Source organism: Alligator mississippiensis, chromosome 1 (assembly GCF_030867095.1).
Source record: "Alligator mississippiensis isolate rAllMis1 chromosome 1, rAllMis1, whole genome shotgun sequence".
In the NCBI taxonomy this organism is placed as follows: domain Eukaryota; kingdom Metazoa; phylum Chordata; order Crocodylia; family Alligatoridae; genus Alligator; species Alligator mississippiensis.
In genome coordinates, this window is record NC_081824.1 from 228,837,509 (window position 1) to 228,853,784 (window position 16,276).

Below are 16,276 nucleotides of genomic sequence, written 5' to 3' on the forward strand. Positions count from 1 at the left end.
TGTAGGGTATAATGGGGAATCAATGAAATATCTATAACTTGCTGGGTGGGGGGTGGGTAGCCTTTGCTGAGAGCATGAATCCTGCCAAGATTCAAGAAGATCGGTGCAGGGGTTCAGGGGAAACCGCACCCCAAATTCTTGAAAGCAAAACTCATGTCATGTCTATGTGTTACAGGACAGTGGGGTGAAAACAACAGGGGTGGTAGGCCCTGGTGAGGCCACAAAGCCTGCCAAGTTTCAAGAAGATAAATGCTTCAGAGCCACTTTGGCTGGATCGAAGTGGGAAACCGATCTGGGTTCTTTAGGGATATAGGGAAGAGGAAGAAAACAAATGGGAGTGTGGGGCCATTGCTCAGCAATTCAGGACAGCTGGTTACCGGCACTTAGGAGAAAACTGAACTCCTGAATGACTACTTGCCTTGGCATTTCACTGGGCCAAGGGAAAAATCATGCCAGATAGGGTATAGAATGAACAGGGCAGGAATGACTGCCTGACTACTATTGCTGTAGAACTCAATTAAAGAAATTAGACATATATAAGTCAGCAGCACCGGATGAACTCCATCCAAGAGTGCTGAGGAGCTGGCCACAGTCATCGTGGAACCCCTGGTGAAACTCTTCCAAAACTTGTGGTGCTTCAGAGAGGCCCCTGAGGACTAGAAGAGGACCAAAGTTGTGCCCATCTTCATGAAGGGGAAGAGGGAGGACCCAGGTAACTATAGGCCTATTAGCCTAACTTCTATCCCTCAGAAAATCCTGGAAAAATTAATTAAGGAATCTATATGTGATAGGCTTCCAGAAGGTAGGATTCTGAACAACAGCCAGCATGGCTTCATCACGGGCAGGTCTTGCCTTATCAACCTCATCTCCTTTTACAGTCAGGTAACTCACCACCTGGATAAGAGAAGAGGTAGACACTTGATTTCCAAAAAGCCTTCAATCTGATATCCCACAATGTTCCCATGACAAAATTGGAGGATTGTGGGCTTAACTGTGAGACAGTTAGGTGGGTATGAAGCTGGCTGTGGGGTAGGACCCAGAGAGTTGAAATGAATGGATCTGTGTTGTCCTTGCGAGAAGAGTCCAGCGGTCTCCCACAGGGGTCAGTGCTTGGTTCAGTACTGTTCAACATCTTTATCAATGATTTGGATGTGGGAGTGAAGAGCTCACTGGCCAAGTTTGTGGATGACACCAAGATATGGAGAAACATGGTCATGCTTGAAGATAGGCTACAGATACAGGTGGATCTAGATAGGCTAGCAAGTTGGGCGGGTCAGAACCAGATGAAGTTCAACATTGAGGAATGTAAAGTGCTCCACCTGGAGATAGACAATCCCCTATACACATACAGGCTTGATGGTGCCAAACTGACTAGCGCAACAAACAAAAGGGACCTGGGACTAATAATAGACCACAGTATGAATTTGAGCTGGCAGTGCAACACTGTAGCCAGCAGGGTAAATAATACTCTGGCATGCATCAATTGATGCATTTCCAGCAAAACCAAGGAAATTATTCTTCTGCTCTACTCAGCATCGGTGAGACTCCTGCATAGCTGGAGTACTGCGTCCAGTTCTGGGAGCCACACTTTAACAAGGACTTGGTAAAGCTTGATAGTCCAGAGAAGGGCCACCCATATGATCAAACACTTGCATTGGCAACCCGTAGGAGGAAAGGCTGAGGGACCTGGGACTCTTCAGCCTGAAAAAGAGAAGGCTGAGCAGTGACCTGGTAGCAGCTTACTGCTACATCAGGGGACTACATCAAGGGCTCGGTGAACAACTGTTCACCAGGGCACCCTTAGGGAAAACTAGGAGAAATGGCCAAAAACTCCTGGAAAACCATTTCAGGCTCAACACTAGGAAAAACTTCCTCACAGTTAGAGTGTCCAGACTGTGGAATAAGCTCCTCCAGAGCAATTACCTACCCTGGAAACCTTCAAGAGGAGACTAGACAGTCACCTTGCTGGGGTCACCTGACCCCAGTTGTCTTTACTGCTTGGTGCAGGAGGGCTGGACCTGATGATCTTCTGAGGTCCCTTCCAGCTTTACAATCTATGAATCTATGAATCTGCGGGTCATCCAGTTTTACCTCATGCTTTTTTAGCTACTGAAGGAAAAAAATTCCATGTTTCATTCACATTTGTCAGTAGGGTGACCACCTTTTCAAACTGGAAAGTTGGGACACATACCCACCTGCCCCTCCCCTCACCCCTGCTGCTGCTAACAGCACAGCTGAAGCAGCACTAAACAGAGCAGGGGCAGATGAGGGCTTCCTGCTGAGGCCTTGGGTCTCCCCACCCTGCTCCTTTTCCCTTGGGAGCCCCACACCAGCCGCAGGGCCCACTGTTTGCCTGCGAGGCAGAGGGCACCTCTCCATGGCAGTGCAGCCAGCGTGGGCCTCCTGTGGGGAGAATAGCAGCCCCAAGGCTGCAGTAGGCAGTCCACACCTGCCCTATGCACAGATCTGGCCAGCACACACCCCTCCATGCCTCTCCCAGGAGTGTGTATAGTGGTGGGTCCCAGCCTCACACCCTCCCTTACTGTGGGGGGCCTCAATCTGCACCCCCACAGACTTACCTGCAGGGAGCTGCTCTCCACACTGCCTGGCTGTATCTCTGGCCACATGCACGTGTGTGCTGGCACACACATTCACATGGTGCCCCCTGTGTCTTCTGTGGCTAGAATGCTGCCAGCTTGCAAGGGGAAACCTGCCATTTCCTGCAGTGTTCTGTGGTGAAAGGAAAACCCAGATCCCTGCACAATACTGCAAATCCAGGACAAATGCTGTCCTGGGGTCACGCAGCCTGGGACCAGGACTTGATATTCCCATTCTGGGACTGTTCTGCCCAATTAGGGATGGGTGGTCACCCTATTTGTCAGTGGTTTCTGTTGGTATCTCATTTTTTTTACTTAAGAACTGGACATGTAAGACAGTGGTCTTAATATTACTTTAGCCAAGGCTGCATGGCCATGTCTAAATCACATACCAGCAGAATGCCCCAGCAAGGACGATTCCAACTATAGCCTGTCCACCTGCTCCACATCCAGAGATATGCCAGTGAAGCCACTCCAGAGTCATCCCCAGCAGCTATCTCAGGCACACTAGAAACCAAAGGCCCAAGTGCAGGGACAGAGGGGCACCCCACAGAATCTCCAGGTATGGAAGGTGCAAGAGGCTATCTCAACCAGAGCATATGACCACAGCAACACAGACATGCCCTATAGAGGCAAACAATAAAGTAATACTTTTTCCCAATCAGGGAGTTAAAGGCCTCTTACCACAGGCTGCAGTTACCATCTAATGGTCTTTTCTTGGTCTCAAGCATCAATCACTCTGAACACCATCACAACAGTTTCAACGTAAGCACCACAGCCACTCGGAGACTTTAACACATTTCCTTCCCCTACTGAAAGGGTGGCTGGGATCTAGCCAGCATTTGTGAAAACTAGCCTGTAAAGCAGTCGTTTATGGGATAAAAGTGCAACATACAGCACAGATTTTATATACAAGTTTGTCAGAGAAGGAGTGAAAAGATTAGTGGGCAAACTGTGCATTGGTATCACTATTAAAATCTCACACTCCACATACCGGCTGGTGAGCTGGCATGAGGTATGTGCTCAGAGTATTTTATGAAAACGGAGGCAGGGAGGAAAGAGAGGGAGGGCTCCTCCTAGGTTGCTCAAGTGCTTTTAAATTTTTTTTTACCTATTATGAACAAAGAAATATTCTGCAGCCTGATAGAATATAGTGTCCGCTAGGCTTTGGGGGTCACCTTTCCATGGCACAGCCAGCTCTCAACAGTACCCCTTCCCCAGCATTTTCATTAACTGAAGAGTGCAAGCAGGTCAGGGAATCTATACATTTTTGTATTCCCTCTCTTTGGCTCATTTTTTACAGGATGCTGGATAAATAGCCTTTACTTTAATGAATGGGTTTAAGAACCAAGATCCATCACACAACAACTATGTATCCTTGCTCTGTTTTGACCTTTCTGAACCTGTCTGAATTAATTTCACAACCTTAGCTTTCAAATTCAGAGACTGAAAAGACCTTTAGATGAGCCAATCCACCCTATCATTGTTAGAGTTGCAACTATGGTCCCCAGCTAAAGTCTCTACATGGAAAAGTTATTCCAGAATAAAGTAGAGTCTGTATATAAGAGCAATTTCAAAACAGCTGCCTATATACATACTAATTCCACAATAAAAGTCTTCTCCTAGCTAGTTAGGGTGATTCATTTCCATTTTCGATTAGTCTAAATCAGAATAGGGGTGTCCACACAGGGAGTGATTCCAGAATAGGTATTGGAATATTTTATTCTGGTCAATTTCCCCATGTTGACAAGCTTCAAAACCCTTTTCTGCTTGGTCCTGTGCATCAACATGATGCAAGATAATTCCCACCCAAAGTAGTTACAGTCTACAGGAAAAATAAAGACAAAGGGCAGATGACAGGAAGTTGTACTAACCCATCTCACAGCAGGTAAATTAAGTCTCAGAGGCCCAGAGCCTTAAAAGTACTTAATTCCCACTGTAATTAAGTATACAATTTCTTTGTTTTCAAGCAACTAAATCCAATCCAGTCTGCAAAGATCCAATCTGACATGGGGGATTGATGGCACAGAGCTACACTGTGCCACCCATCCCCTCCACAGAGCTTCCTCTGATGCAGAGCCTGCTTCTCTACCATGACCATGCTTAGCCTTGCTGCAGAGGGTAGGAGATCAGTGGCAAGGGTAAGCAAGCCCAGGCAGCTGGCTGCTTGCGGGGGGAGAGGGAGGGAGCAGAGACTTGTAGCCTGTGGCTGAGTCCAAATCACAGAAAACAGCCTGCACAGGCAAAAGGTTGCCAGTCCCTGCCTCAAGGGACCTAGACTGGAGAGATGACTTGATTTGTCCAAAATTACCCAGAATGTTTGTGCTAGAGCCAGGGACTGAACCTGCATGTCCCGAATTACAAATTCATGCCACCTCCAAATGATCAGACTGCCTCTCGAACCATCACTTTCTGTATAGTTGTGCTACAGGAACAGAGAGTGGATAACAGTTATGTGCTAGCCAACTCATGGCTGAATGCAATGTATCAGTTATACCAGGGTCATGGATGGTATGATCCAGAGTGGAGGAAAGTGAATGGAAAGTCACAAATTGCTTTCCAAGTTCTTTGGATCAGGCCCATGGGGAGATCCAGCCCACTACTCAGCTCTACTTCCTGTCCCACTGTTCCTAAAGCCTCTAGTGCAGGCGTGGGCAAAATGCAGCCCGTGGGCCAGATGTGGCCCACCAGGCCATTCTATCCAGCCCACGGGGCCCCTAACAAATTTAGAAAATTAATAGTCATCTGCCTCTGGCTGCCTGTCATGCAGCCCTCAATGGCTTGCCACAACTCAATAAGCGGCCCTTCGCCTGAAATAATTGCCTGCCCCTGCTCTTGTGACTATCTTGTTGAATACTATGATTAATTTAGCTGCTAGTGTTCTCGCCACAAGGCTTATTATAGAAGTGGAGACCCTGGCACACCGACTGTCATAGATTAGGCACCCTGAATAGGTTAGAGGTAGAATTATGTCTAGGAATATAGGAAATCCTATTGGATCAAACAACTAGTCTAGCTAGTCCAGGATCTCTGAAAGTGGCCAGCCCAAGGTACATCAAAAAAAAAAAGGTGCAAGAAACTCAGTAGTGAACACTGATGTAATAATAATATGTCCAAAGGAGTTGTTTTTCTTAGCCCCCCCCCCCCCCAAACTCAACCTATGTTTTACACTTAAAAGCAGGAGGTTTTATATCCCTTTAAAAATGTAACTTCATGTCATGTAGCTGTGGGTATATATTTATCATCCAAACTTCACTGGTGTGGCTCAGTAAAGCTCCCCTGACTTTGATGCGAGTTTGTCCCTAGTACACAAACAGAAAATGCAAGCCTGCCTGCTAAATATACAAAGCTCTTGGCTTCAGGGATAATGTCCTGGCAAGGAATTCCACTAGTTAATCATCCTATAACAGGGTGCCCTGTACCCTTAAGAAGGGGCAGCCAGCCCTGCTGAGTAGATGCAGCTGTGGGGAGGCTGCTGATAAAGGGGTGGCTCATTGGGAGCTTTAAAATTGCAGGGAGAACAGCAGGGCAGCAAACTGTGAGGGAATAGTTGTGAGCCAGAGACAAGTGGTGAGCTGAAGTGCTGGCTTCATAAAGAGACCAGACTGCTGTGTTAGAGCCAGAGCCATAGGGGCCCCCTCCCCGTGTGTGGGGCAGGATGACAGGATTTTGTTTGCTCGTTTGTTTTTTTAAAGACCATTTCATTTGTACGGACTGGTTGAGGGGGTCCTCAGGGAGCAAAAGTCTGCCATAGGACAAACAACCTGTTTATACATCCCTTGTGTAGAAAGTTACTTTCTTTATAAGTTTATAAGTTGGTGCTGTGCAACTTTATTGCTGTTGTTACTAGCTAATAATCAATAGCTTGTTGTGATGATAACTCAGACAGCCTGAGGGTGGGGTAGTCTGTTGGAGGTAGTTAATCTAGAGAGAGCAGGGTGAGATTATTCCTTAAATGTGTAAAGAAAAATGGCACTGTTACCAGAGCCTTCAATTTGAAGGAAATATACTGGAGGGTCTATAAAGGAAATAGCAAAACAACATTATGATTTCTAAATACGACACATGATGATCTTTTAACGCAAAAGATAATGTAACCAACTTGAGGTAAGTCTAGTTTTTGGCCTCATTGTGATAGATAAAGAGGAAATTCTCACTGGACTGGAAGATGATCGTTTCCTAGGGACTAGAGATCAGGACCCGATTTCCTTCAGTAAGGACAAACAAAGCCAGCCCCACCCACTAATATACATAACAAGCAAGAGAAATGGAAAATAGATATACTTGGTACCTCAAGGGCTAAATTTTCCAAAGCTAAGGGCAATAAAGGCCAAAATGAACTAGAATGGAGGAAAAAATAGACAAAAAAGTAAATGAAAATTGAGAGTTGAGAATTCATGAGATGGTCATTAAACCATGATTCTTTAAATCAAGAAAAAGGACCATCTTATTTAAAAATATCATCCTTGTTCAGAGGCTAACTGAAGGTAGCAATTAGAAAACAATATGTAAATAGAACACTAATAAATGAGAAAAATGGAAAATATGGCAACAAATGTTAAATTTAGAAATCATAAAGGATAGAAAATTGATAAGGGAAGCTAAAGATATAATGGAAAAGTCTATGGCTAGCTGGGAAAAGGACAATTAGAAGGAAGCTTTTAAATATATTAGGAATAAAGGACAACCTAGCAATGCCATAACCATTATTAAATAGATATGATACAGATTTTAATAAAAAAGGCAGAAACATTGAATATTTCTATTTTCTATTTGTAGCAAAATAGATTAAGGTATTTCTATCACATGAAGATGAGGATGTGCTTTCCAGTTCTGTTCAACAGCCTCAGACAAATTATCCAAGAGTCCTAAAATAGTTGGCTAAAAAAATGTCTAGCATGCTAATTGTTCATAAATCTTGGAACACCAGGACAATTCCAGAAAGGGTGGAAGAATGTTAATGTTGTGCCTGAATTTGGAGTGGAAAACACGGTGATCCAAGTAACAAAAGGTTGATCAATTCCAAGCAAAATAATAGGATGATACAGAAGATTTTTTTAAAGAAGAACTCAAGGATGGGAATGTAATTAGTACCAGTCAACATGACTTTATGGAAACAAGGTCGGGGGGGGGGGGAGGGGGACAAGGGAGGGAAGGATTTATTTCCTTCTTTGAAGATAGATTTGGTTAATAATCATAACTGTGAAAGTGTAAAAAAAATCTCTTGTAGGGGCTTTTCATGATATTATATAAAATATTTACATAATACAAGATCAATAAAGTATATATTAAATAGACTTTGAGATCTGTTGCTTAGCCAGTTCTTAAAAGTCACCAGCAAGGAAGCATCATGGACTGGTGACATTTCTATGGGGGTCTGCAGGGATCAGTACTAGGTCTGCTGCTATTCAACCTTTTTATCAATGATCTAGAAATGAATATAAAACTGCCTTTCATAGCATCTGACACACAGCTCAGCAGAGGAGTAAATAAGGGCAGTGCAGGACTTCTTGATAAGCTGGATAAGTTCAAGCAAATGGTTTTTAATACAGCCAAATTACTTGTTTTTATTACCTGGAGTCATTAGCTGTGAGGTAGCACCTCCCCAACTTCCCCTCTGAAGACCTAATGCAAGTAACTCTCTTCTTATTCTCCATAATGGATTTTACTCCATGGCTTTCCTACATATCCTAGCCATTCTCTTGCAGGCTTCACTTTGGATATACTTGAAAATAAAAACTGACTACATTCATTATATACTTAACATCTGCTCTGTAAACTCTCTGTAAGTTCTCCCAGTCTCCACCTTTCATTCTACATACACTAGTTATGCTGCCTTAGAGTGGTATCAGCTACGCTTTCTCTGAAGGGGACAACTCATAGAAAGAATAAGCCAGATTGAAACTAAGGGCCGGACCCTGTTGCACCTATGGTTGAAAGAGAGAGTAGGTTGGAGGGGAATCACTGCAGAAAGAGCAGGTCAACCACCTCTGGTGGCTCTAAGATGAAAAGCATTAGTGATGGCTAGTGCTAGATGGCTCCACTGTGCTAGAGTGCTAGATGGCTCCACCGTGTCCTGTGCTGTAGTATACAGGGTGAGAAACCATCTCTGGCCCAGTGAGCTTATAGTTCAAATGGACAGGGCAAAAAAGGGAGCAGGTGGGAGGGAAACCACTGCAGAAGGAACAGGTCATCTACAGAGTTAGAAACAGACTAGGTCCTGTTACTTAAAAGGTGCTTTGGTGCCCTTCTGTTTCTTCAGGTACCTAAGCTCACCATTCAGGTGACACAGATCCCTTCAGACCTGCTACTCAACTGCCTCTCCACCCATAGAGGTAAAAATGTTTGTCACCAGATGGACACCTGCCTGCGCACTGAAGCCCACCCAGAGTAATGGTCAGCTGGGCACACTATCATCAGGGTCTTGAAACACGGTTCTCAAAACAGACATTCCCCTAGTCGGAGCACTTTAAAAGTTAAACAGTGTAATGTCCAAGTACTAGAAATAGTCAACAGGTTGTTGCCCTAGCAGCATCCAACCCAAGCTGTGTGCCCTACCAATACAAGCTGTCACAGTGGTTAAAACTATGAGCACAGACCAAGATAGCCCTGGAGGGCCATGCACGCCTAAAAGAGTCAGAAACCTAAGGATTCATGAAAGACCTTATCAACAGCTAGGGAACATTGGTATTCAGCATTTCATCAGGTAGGAGAACCTCCTGAGAGCTCAGATAGAGATTGGTTAAGGGTCCTGGACAGACATTGTACTGGACCAGTCCAAAGGGACTCGGCAGCATAGCAGCTGGCCACTGCAGGAAGATAGTAAATGTGACTGTGGTGGTCTTCTTTCCTGCATTGGCCAGCAGGTCTGGACAGCACATAGCATTTTTCAAAGAGGGAGAGAATGGGGGTGGCAGTAGGGATGGGAATAATCTTTCAGAAATCTTTACTGGAAGCCTCTTTGTATTGGTTAAATGAGTTTTTTGGGTACCTGGAATTTACAAAAATATAACATTAGATACTTGGCTGTTTTAAACAATATAGCTTAATTCAGCATCTCCAGTTTACTGCAGCAGACATTCTGATCCAGTTTTTCAGCTGTAGTAAACTGCAGAGGTGTCACTAAGAGATGGTAACATGTGGCATTTGGGGTTGTTACTACAGGCTACTGTAGCATGGGGTTTTGGGGTTTTTTTGTTTTGTTTTGTTTTTTTTTAAGGAGCCAATCATGAGCATTAAGGTTAACTGCTGAGGTTTCTGTGAGACAATTTCCTGGGCAGTTTCTCAACTATGTGGCTCAATTCTTGGAGTGAAGGTGGGCTGCCATGGTACCAGCCATGCTTCTGTTTGGCTTAGGCAAATCATAAAAGTAGAAGGCCCACCCCACCAGAGCTGACAGCTCCATGCCTGGGATGGCTGTGTGGCACCCAGAGCAGTACCAGCTCCTGCCGTACTGACTGTAGTGCCAGCTGCCTCTGTAGCCATGGCTGCTTTTGCACCTCCCCTGCCACCCCCACCCCACACACACCTAGGGCAGCAGCCCTGGATACCTAGCCTTCAGTTTTGATATTGCATTCCACTATAATCACCCCATAATCCCAAGATGACAGGCCAGGAGGCCTGAGGTGTTGTATGGGCTACTCATGAAGATGCCCATAGGAATGCAAACACCATACTATTAAAGGGGACGTACAGGCATTTTTGTCAGCCAAGGAACTGCTACCAGATTCCCAAGTTAAGTTTGTAAGTTGTCTGTGTAGGTCTCTGATCCAGAGTTTGGCTGCTGTACATCTACTTACATTGCATGGATGATAATACCCAGGAGGTACTGATCCTCACTTAGACCCCAGCCCAAATCTGACAGATCCTATCCCTTCAGGGTGGGAGGTGGACTACCACCCTTTCAGTAGACCTGGCTAGTATGTTTGAACATACATGGCTACTCTGATAGTCTAGGAAGAAACACCAGAAGTGAGTTTGGAGGTTGTGCACATGCAGTCCTTTACTGGCTGGAGGAAAAGGGCTTTGAAGGGGTTTTGTAAGGGGCCTCCCCCCTCCCACATTGCTGGGCCTTTGGGCTAACTATTCCCATCAGGAATAAATTTACTCTGCCCAGACCAAGTTCAGAACTGACAGAGTGATCCGAGTCCCAGTTTCTAAGCACTGGGTATAGAGGCTGAAGGCAGTGCGAAGTGACTTCAGAAAGATTCTTTTTCTATGTTTAATCATGTCTGCTTATTTTTTAGGTGCCCCTTTGATCCTGTTGACTGAGGTAAAAGCATGGTCTATCAAGAGGAAGGTAGTTAGCCCTGTTTGTCTGAAGTCAGACAGAAGGCAGGGCAGAGTTGCCCATCAAACCTGTTGAAGAATGTCTTGCATTCAAAAGCTTGCCTAACCGTATCCCAACTATGGAGTTGGTCCAATAAAAGATAGACATAGTTAGCCATCTTAGTCTGAAGTCAAGTAGAAGACAGGGTATATTTGTACCTTAAACACTAACCAAAGTTTGTGTGCTTATCTATATATATCTACATATCACAATAAAAGATATCACTCTAAGAAATCCTTGCCCTTAGACTACCTAATGAAGAAATGCATAAGCTTTTGCAAGCAACAGCTCACTTGAGAAGATATGAGAAGTACTGGCTATTATTGATCCAGTCCCAGCTCAGTCACACAGGACTGACTATAGTATTAGGGAGCAGAAATATATTTCTCACCTATGGCAGACAAACCAAGTCAAAATTTTGCCTTTTGCTATCCTCTATACACACCCTGTGTGCGATCGCTGGGTGTCATGTGTGGTATGCTGAGGAACAGTACACAGGGAAACACCACACAAGTTTTAAACAGGGAAGGTGATTAACCATTTGAACAACCTACCTGGGGATGTGATGGATACTTCAGTGTCTGGAAGTATTAAATTGAGTTGAAATGCCTCTCTCAAAGATGCATTCTAGTTTGACCACTGCAGGAATTGCTGGGTGAAATTCTTCAGCCTGGTTTCTGTAGGAGATCAGACCAGATGATTGCAATGGCCTCTTCAGACCTTCCAGTCCATAGATTTTTTATTTGTAGCACTTTCCAGAAGTCCAGTGGAGTTGCAGGGGTTTGTCACAGGTCTATTAACAGCATCCTTGGCAGTTAAAAGCATTTTTCCATTGCTTTGGATAAACTGTGGTGGGCTTGAGGGGTGTTGGTGACTTCACTGAGGATACGACTGTGTTAATGGGAAGCTTAGCTTATTAATGCTCACCCCATCAGAACACTCAGCTCCCTCGTGGCATAGGAGACTTGCAGCCTGAGGAGCATCTGTCCCCAAGGAGGGTAGTGGTAAGCTGTGCAGGAAAACAAGGCACGTGTGGAATTCAAGCACAGCAGCTAGGACTCCGCCTCATGCATGGTGACCTAAAGCTCTATGCCCAGGTCTAAAGTCTGTTAATAAGTGTCAGCCAAAAGCTGACTACAAATGTGGGATGCTTTTTTTTTTTCCAGCCTTACATCATTGCCTTCCTGCTCCATTTATTTCTTAATATGTATCTTCTTTAGCATAGAATACCTGGCCAAATGCTTGTGTTAATTACACCAATGCAAGGCTGGAGAAACTCCACTGAGTATAGCTATTTTGGATTAATACAGGTATAACTGCTCAAACATTGCTCTGTTGAATATATTTGATAACCAGGTATGCTGGTTCAAAGTCACATTAACTTTGAACACTGAAGTGTTTCCTGCTTTCACATCACTTGGTATAGTGCTATACCGGACAGTCATCCAATCGCTTTAATTCTTAAGTTGGGTTCAGACCTCCTATTGATCTTTGCGAAGAACACTCAAGGCCAAGGCATACAATATGAAGCCCTGATCAGCATAATCAGCCTTTAGACCAGGGTAGAAAAGAAACAGAGAGATGACACAGAATTACACAAGTGTAAATTAGTGTAAAATTTATCCCAGGAAAAATCAGCAGTAAATCTACATTTGCGCAGATTACAGTGGTGCACACACTGTGTGTCCACAATGTATTCTGGGGTAGCCTTTTGTGCATGGCAAATAGTAGTAGGTTATTATTGCTCCCACCCCACTTAGTGGTGAGGCATTGTAATAGCCACCTATTCAAGGCCACTGCCCCAGGAGAGCTGCACATCTGTCTGTTCCACATCCTGGACTAATATGTACAAAACTAATACAAGGTACACCAGTGTGAACATTTTGTTTATCCAAGCCTCAAAGGTCTTCCTTTGATCTCAACAGAGAAAGAGATCATTTTAACAGTAATCTCACAGAGTTCAGATGAGTTGCTTCCTTCTAAAAGTAATACCACAAAAATAAATTAAGAGGAAAGCCACTAGTGATATTAATTTTTGCTGATAATATTAAATGATATCAATGTCACTGTGAACCTTAGTCCAAAAAAATAAAGAAAGAAGGAGAATTGCACAGAACTGAAAACAGTATAAATCATTCAAAAGTATGGACAGCATTTCCTCAGTATTAGATTCTATTGGAATATTGTTGCATCCTAAACCTCCAGTAAGCGCATTCACAAATAACTTTAAACTGAAACATATCTACAATTTACAAGCCTTTTTATATTTTCTATCAAGTATTATATATTTGGTCTACAAATCCCAGTCTTTTTCCATTAAAATGACTCTATTATGTCTCTGCAGTTACTGCCCTTCTTAAACATCATTACATTGTGAGTAGCTGCCACTATATCCATACAATAGGAAGACTCAAGAGCACATAGATAAACCAATGCTGTAAACTTTGCACACTCAACAAGTCCTCCTTGCAGACAATTAGGGCCAAAAGATAAATATTGACACATTAGACTATTTTCTCAATTTGTTTTTGTTGATTGTCTGAGCAATCTGATGGGGCAAAATTCCACTTTTCCGATATCTCAGATTCTTGGCTAATAGAAACAAATAAAGTAAAGGCTTCTGTCCACAATGGGTTAGGAACATCTATTGTAGGAAGCCACTAATCGGATTATATTGGCTCCTAGCTCTATTGCTAGGAGGCTAACTCATTCCAAAATTTTTCACATCTCAAGGGGATGTGTCATTGTTGCTTTTTTCACTATTTAAATCTGATGGAGAAAAAGAAATAAGCAAAGGCTCGGGATTACAGCAATGTCTGCTACAATGAACAAAGAGTAGGGATGAGCACAAATGTACAAACAGCACATTGCAGTTACACACACTGGAGGGACAGACACTGGTTTTGTACAGTGCATCTGAATCCTGTTTTCATGACTGGAATTTGTTAGTGGCAACAGCATGTTAAGGAGGGAAAAAAGAAAGAGTGAATATGTAAATAATACTGAAGCACCTTTAAAAAGCAACGTAGAAGTCTCTGTTTGGCACCCATCATCATATGCCTTCCTCCGTGACAATTTGTAGAAATATCATTTAAAAATTGTTAATGAATGAGAAAACAAAATTGTTATGTCTTCTATTCCAGGTTGTTTTCTATTAGCATTTTAATATGTATCCATTGCATTAGCCTCTTAAAAAAAACAAACACATTTATGCAAGTGACAATTTTAGTTAGTCTAAATAGACAGTGTTGAATAATGTCACTCAGCACTACATTTGGACTGAAGCCTATGAGTCATGAGGTACATTTTTGCCTACAGTCTGATAATTTTCAAAGCTATTGGCAACCTGGGAATTTTCCTTCCTTATCACTAGGGCTCAGCTAACTTCACTAACACTAATCAGAGCTGGAATCATTCATTCAAGGATTGCATGATCATGTTTTTCTTTAGCAGTGACAGCTGCCTGAGCCACATTAGCAATGCAGATGAGTCAGCCTAATAGGTTAATGCAGAACACGCGAAAATTAGGTTTAATCCCCAGTGAAATAATCTAACATTTTCACATTTCTTGATGTTGGGATAGAGACATTGGTGGTGACTCAATTAGGTGTAATGTAGATCAAAGCAAATTTACCTTCTGGCTGAACCTTCCCAATAGTTTAGATAGAAGAATATAAGGGTTCTTTACTAATTGGTGAATGGCTGTAGGGAAAATTATATTAAAAGCATGTATACCGCAAGAATTGCTTTTCAGATTTAAAGCAAATAATTGCTAAATTTTGCAAACACCCAGGCACACTATTTATCGGGATACAAATGTTTTGTGTTGCATACCTTCTAATTTACGCATCTCTTTAGTGTAATGCTGAGAAATTAAGAGATTTGGAATTTTTTAAATGCTATTCAATTTTAATGTCCCATCCTGAAATATTACCACTGGGCTTTGAAAGAGCTTGTATTATAAGGGGAGCATAAAGGAAAAAGCCAGTGTGTGTCTATCTAATGTTTTCATTCTTGGGGAATAACATATCAAACAGCAATCTCTTTCAGTCATAAAGGAAAGGAAACAAAAAATTACATGCCCTCCCTTGCCAAATTATTTTTTGCCTTGACATCTTAATTCTTAATCCTTGTGTGTGGTCAAATCAGTCTACTATAGACAACCAATCAAGCAATTATTCCTAAATTATATTTGCCCAACTCACATTGATTGGTTATTCTTTTCTTATTGGGTAAGCTCATTAATTCTGAGCAGCTTGCTTATTATGCTTTCCACATCATTTTCTTTCTGAGCCTATCTACTCACACCAGCCTGCTGATGTTTCAAGATGCCATACAGAAAAAAAGGCCTAGTGATCTATTGCATTGTCTCTTCCAGCAATTACAATTCACATTGCTGATTAACTTTGATGTGAAAACTAATGAGATAAGGCAAGTTATCAAGGCGGACCTGATCGTCATCTCATTTATACAGCATTTGCCATCGGTGAATGACAAAAACTAATGAAGATGTATCTGACAGCAGGCTGAGCTGAGACAGAATTTTGTTTCTCATCAGCAAGTGCTTTGCTTCTAACTCATCAGTCTATCTGAAACATGTTGAAATTAGCTTAATAATGAAAACACTTCATCTAAATAGACAAATGTTTACATTAAAATAACTACATGATAAATAGATGTTAAAGATTTTATGCCTTCTTGAGCCTAAACAATAGAGTAAAAAATGTGTTCTAATATTCACTAAATCATTCCTATGAAAATTCAGTATATGCTATTATACTTATAACTGAATGCTTGCTGATTTGTGGTTTAACAAATGTTGTTGGGTTATTTGCTGGGCTTTTTAAAATAAATATATATTTAGTACTGTAATGATTTGCTTCTCTAAGATTGTAGTTAGCAGAGGAAAGCAAGTGCAAAGCTGATTAAAGTTTACAAAAATTGGTCACAAAATAGTTTTGCTATAAATTAGAGGGAAATAACCCTGGAACCAGAGAAATTCCAACTGCACATGTTTACTAGTATTGTAAATTAAAGCAGCATGTAATGATGTTTATTTTGCCATGAAAACAAATATGAAAGATGTATAAAAATCTTCTCTTTTCTCCAGACACAAAAATATACAGTACACAGTGCAACTCATGTCAGTATATCAGCATTTTTTATCAAGGTAAAGGCTGCCAAAAAGTTTGAAATAATAACAGCTGAGTTGAGAAATGTTCCTGATAAAACAAAAGGGCAGGGTTATTCTTTTATTTTTACTATTGTGGTTTCAATATCTTTATTTGTGAGATGTTATTTTATATTTGGGTTGTATATTTTAACATTTTTACAGTATTCCAAAATATGT

The 16,276-nt window shown here is 42.2% G+C and overlaps 1 long non-coding RNA gene across 2 annotated transcripts in view; it reads right to left on the reverse strand.

The window, feature by feature from the left end:
• LOC132247659 (uncharacterized) overlaps nucleotides 1-11,950 on the reverse strand; it is an 86,591-nt gene extending 74,641 nt beyond the window's left edge. The window contains exon 1 of one of the 2 annotated variants that reach the window (XR_009458931.1): nucleotides 11,481-11,950. This is a non-coding gene — a long non-coding RNA (uncharacterized LOC132247659). The remainder of the gene's footprint in view (nucleotides 1-11,480) is intronic. The other variant, XR_009458930.1, reaches the window with a different exon arrangement.
• Nucleotides 11,951-16,276: the final 4,326 nt, after the last annotated feature.